Source organism: Herpailurus yagouaroundi, unplaced genomic scaffold (genome assembly GCF_014898765.1).
Source record: "Herpailurus yagouaroundi ecotype Mexico unplaced genomic scaffold, PumYag 188, whole genome shotgun sequence".
Classification (NCBI taxonomy): Eukaryota; Metazoa; Chordata; class Mammalia; order Carnivora; family Felidae; genus Herpailurus; species Herpailurus yagouaroundi.
The window spans coordinates 35989724-35995167 of NW_024412419.1; positions in this window are offsets into that span (position 1 = coordinate 35989724).

Here is a 5444-nt window from a genome sequence, read left to right on the forward strand (position 1 = left end):
CGGGCTTCCAGAATGGGCTGGGAAAGAGGAGGATGAACACTGGAGTGGGGGTCCAGAGACTCAACTGTGGGTCACCATGGATCCTGGGCCGTTCACATGACTTCTTGGACTTGTTTCCTTTACCTCCCACCCCTGCCCCTCCCCTCCTACCCAGGCAGTCTTATCTCTTTAGAACCCAGACTTACCCATGGCACTTTCCTGCCTAAAGCCTGTCAGTGGCTCCTCGCTGCCTGGGGATGAAGTCCAGACACCGTGGCTGGTGCTATAGACCTTCACATTTGGCCTGCAGCCCTCTGAGGGCTGGTCCTTCCCCACCCTTGCCTTTGAGCCATGCCAGTTCCTTACCTTGGAGCCAAGGTGCCCGGTTCTTCCAGAATGTGTGGGAGGCAGCAGACTATGGCTAAGGACACAGGTTCAGGGTCAATTGCTCAGGGATCAGTCGTTCAGTATCCCTGATGTCCTTGGGTTTCTCTTCTTCCTGAGCACCCAATAAAACCACATTTCCTACCCCCTTTCACCCAGGCATGGATAGGGCCAATGGGAAGGGGGCAGAAGTGACACGTGCCGCTTCTACTTGGCCCAGAAAAGTCTCCCCTGTGCAGTCGCCAGCTCAGTTTCCACCCCGCAGCAACCTCAAAGGCCAATGGCCTAAACCTAGTGGTCCCAGAGGATGAACGGAGCCTGGGTCTCTGAGTCACAGCTTGGAGGCGGGTGCCTGACTCACACAGGACTATGAGGTGAGCAAGGAATCAATTTGTGCTAAGCCACAGAGATTTGGGGGTTCTTTGTTATGGCAGTTCACCTACCCTAACGTACAAAAATCTTAGAGGAGTAACTGTGGGCGGGCCATTAGCATACCACTCGGTTTTCTCATCTGTGAAATGACACAAGAATACCTACCCTGCAAAATTAGGCACTGAGATAGCGGCGGGCACTTAGTAAGGTCTCAGGAATTGAAGCCACTTGACATCATCACTAAGCCTTTGCACGTGCCATTCCTGTTGGCCTTTTCTCCCCAGCCTTCGCCACTCCGGGCCTCGCTGCTCTGGGAGGCTTTCTGAGCCCCCGTCGTGATGGCTCTCATGCCTGGGCTTGGCAGCCAGCCCGAGGACACATTCTGCTGGCCTCCTTCCCCACCGCACGATTCTTGGTTTTCTCTCTGTCTGTCTGTCTCCAGACTGGGCATGCCAGCAGCCTGTGCAGAGCCTGTCACAAAGCAGGCCCACAAATGGCTTTTTTGTTTGTAAGACGGGGCTTGTCCTGCCCGTCTCTCAGGCCAGGGGCTGAGTCTGGAAGGTGAACGAGGCCCCGAGTGGCAAACTGCTGCGGAAAACAGAAAAGCCCGTCCAGGACTTTTGGGGGTTGGTTCCTGGGCCCAGAGCACCCCCTGTCTCTTGCCTTGGCCCCACTCCCAGGAGCCCTATCCCCTGACGTTCCTCTGTTTGCCTTGGCTCGCTCTGTCTCTGAGACCTGAGGACAGCAGTTGCCCAGGTGGCTGGCCCCAACCAGAGCTCAGGTGAGACCTGTACCTGGGACAAGAGCCATGCCCCAGACCCTGACGGCCGCTGGCCAGAGGTGGTTGAGGACAGCTGGGTTTGACCAGAGCCCGGTCAACCATGCCAGCTGCTGGATCCTCCCTGACTTCCTCATCTCCTCTTTCCTTCCTCCCAGGTGCAGGGGGTCAGGAGTGTGGGTTTTTCTTTGGCTCAGGTAAGGTGGTGTGGCCAGCCTCCTTTGTCCCTGTGACATGGATGCGGGGGTAAGGGCCCCGAAGGCCTGCAGGGAGCCACCCACAGGAAGCATGGGGCAGGGGAGGAGGGGGTGGGAAGGCACTGAGGTGAGGAAAGCCTGGGCCCACTGGGCCCACGGAAGGACGGGAGGGGAGCTGTGCTGAGCTCGCTGGGCCAGACCTGGTGCAGCCAGAGGAGAGGCCCAGCCAGCCCCTGCCACCACTGCCCCAGCTTTCAGAGAAGAAGAGCCCTGCCTCGGGCAGTGGGGCATGGGCTGGACCATGAGGGGACATCTCCCTCCCAGATTTCCTCCTCACTCCTCCACTGATGTTTTGGCCCTAAATAGTGCCAGAGCAGAGGGGCAAGATGTGGAATGAGCCACCAAAGTCTTTGTCCAGGAGACGTTTCCAATTTGGCACGAGGCAATGATTCCCCCCAGAGGGAGCCCCAGTTTTTCCTGGGGGGCTAATCCAGCCGAGTGAGGATGCTCCTCCTGGACCTCCCCATGGTCCCTGGCAGCTGCCCCCCGGGGGACCCCTGCCCATCAGGGACCCCGACTTCGAGGCAGCCTGGGGAGTAGCTGCATGGCTTCCTTGTCACTGAGTCCGCCTGCCCCATGAGGCAACTGCAGCCTACGGGTCACCTGTGCAACACACACTACACACGGAGAAACTGATTTCCACCTCGTAGGTCACGCAGGCACCGTGGTGGTGACGTTTGGTGGGTTTCTCAGTAGAAGTGGGACACGTGCTCTGTCTCACGGCTTCTCCCTGATGCGCCAGCTCCAGTCTGTCCCTGTTGCACTGTGGGAACGTTTACGTGGTCCTGGCCTCCTGTCCTCACTCAGCCCTGTTCCCGCTTTGCACCAAATGTCACAGCAGCAGCCTTTCCCATGTTTATTGCGATTTTTAGGCCCCGTTTTAAATGGCACAACTGCTGTTTATGTAACTGTTCTATTGTGGTTGGGAGCTTAGGTGGCTTCTGGTTTTTCAGCTCTACAGAGAATGCTGCACGGAACATTTTTGAGCAATAGTGCTTTCTCCTGCCCGAGGATGGCTCTCCAGGCGAGATTTCCAGAACTGGGGCTGCTGGCTCAAAGGGCTGCCACATTTTGAGTCATTACACATCAGGGGTGAAAAGGCGCTCAGATGTCACCTGGTCCCCCCATTCTGGAGATGAGGAGACAAGCTCCAGAGAGGGGAGATGGCCTGGTTAAGGTGACTGGCACATCTGTGGTGCTGCTGGGGACTAGACCCAGAACCTTCTGCCCCTTCCTCTCCTGGAAAAGGGGACTGAGCTACTGCGGGTGCCCCTCCAAGGAGATCTAAAACGAATCTTTACTGAGATATAGTTCATACACAATTCTCCCTCTTTGTTGAGATAGACTTTATAATGTACCATATAATCCACTCGTTTAAAGTACACACTTCAGTGGCTTTCAGTATATGCATGGGCTATGCAGCCATCACCACCATCAACATTAGAACATTTCCGTCACCCCCCAAAAGAAACCCTGTACCCTTTATCCATCACCTCTCAACCTTTGGCTCTGCTTCCTACCCCCAGTTCCTGGCAACCACCGGTCGCTTTTCTGTCTCTATGGATGTTCCCATTCTAGGGATTTCATGTAGATGGAATCGTACAATACGTGGCCTTTTATGACCGGCGTCTTTCACTTAGCGTAGCGTTTTCAGGGTTCCTCCTGTTGTCGGATGTATCCGTGGTTCATTTCTCTTTAAGGCCAAATGATCCTTGCTGGCATAAATATACAATTTGTTTATCGGCCCATCAGTGGATGAACATTTGGGTTGTTGCAACCGTTTGGCGGCCTGGAGCCTGCCTGGCCCTTGGGGGAGGGCTTCCACTCCCCAGTGCTGGCCCACTTCCCTCTCCGCTCACGAAGCTCCACCTCCAATGAACCTTTCCCTCGCAGCCTGCAGGGAAGTGCTAGGAAGCCAGCCGCCCTCCTGGGTCCATTTCCCTGGAGTGTGGGTGGAGGGCAGGGGGCGGAAGTGCCCCCGGGAAAGGTACAGGACCAGTCCGGGACTCACCTGGAGGACCTCAGGCCAGTGATCTGGGGGCAGCTGCCCCGTAATATGCAGGATCCAGCACCCAGTATGGATTAATTTGTCCATCCGTTCACTCATTCACTCACCCACTCATTCATTCATTTCCCAGGATGAACATGCCCTGATACGGGGCCCTGTGCCGGAATGAGGCCCTCCAAGAGCCATGGTCCGGTGGGGACAGAGGCCAGTGCCAAACCCGGGTGACACTGGGTGATGCCGCTGGAACCCAGGGTGGCTCAGGGCCATGGCCCAGACAGGAGGGAGACCAAACCACAGGAGGGAAAGAGGATATTGGTCTCTCCTTGGGTATTTATATAGTCGCAATGAATAATCTGACTTCATTGTAAGATTAAAAAGAAACAATCGCATTTACAATGGTATCAAAGAACAGAACGCTGACGAACAAATGTAACAAAAGAAGTGAAAAACATACTCTGGAAACCACAGAACACTGTTGAAAGAAAGCAAAGCAGATCTAAAGAAATGAAAATAGATGTCCATAGATCAGAAGACTTGATACGGTTAATATGGCGATATTCCCCCAACTGAACTACAGACTCAATGTAATCTCTATCAAAATTCCAGCTGGCTTCTCAAAAGAATGGAAAAGTTGACCCTGCTATTCAAACGGAAATGTAAAGAACCCAGAATAGCCAACACAATATTGGAAGAGAACAAAGGTAGAGAATTTCTGACTTCAAAACTTACTACCAAGTTACTTTAGCTAAAGACTGTGTGGAACTGGCACAAGGTTACATTCCCATCAATGGAGCAGAACTCAGAATCTAGAAATAAACCCTCGCATTTACATCCAAATTATTTTTTTTCAATTTATTTATTTATTTTGTGTGTGTGTGTGTGTGTGTGTGTGTGTGTGTGAAAGAGAGAGAGAGGCTGAGAGAGAGAGAATCCCAAGCAGGCTCCACACTGCCTGATGCAGGGCTTGATCCCACGAACTGTGAGATCGTGACCTGAGCCAAAACCAAGTGTCAGATGCTCAACTGACTGAGTCACACAGGCGTTCCTACATCCAATTGATTTTTGACCACGGTGCCAAGAGAACCCAGTAGGGGCAAGAATAGGTTTTCCACCAAATGGTGTTGGGACACTGGATGGCCGCAGGCAAAGAAAGAATTTTGATCCCTGTGTCACAGCACATACAAAAATTAATTCAAAATGGAGCAAAGATTTAAATGGAAGAGCTCAACGACAAAACTCTTACAAGAAAAAAGACATAATCTCACGGCATTGGACTGGGCAGTGGCTTCTTAAATGTGACACCAAGAGTACAAGCAACCGAAGGAAAAAAAAAACGGATAAACTGGACTTCTTCGAAAAAACAAAACAAAACAAAAAAACCCCATGCTTCCAAGAACACCATCAGGAAAGTGAAAAGATGACCCGAGAACCCAGGGAGAGGTGGCCACCCAGGCGCCCGTCCCCCCGTGATAACGGCGGCCTCAGTGGGAAACCTGATTAGAGACCGCGTGTACACAGTTCATTAGCTCCGCCCACAGCCAGGCTCAGACGCAGCACAGATAACTGTGCAGAGGTCGTTTCTCCCCAGGGTCCTCAGCGCCGCGCTCTGCGATGTGGGAAGTGACTTCCTCAACAACGTCCACACCTGCCAGGCGGCATCCTCCGG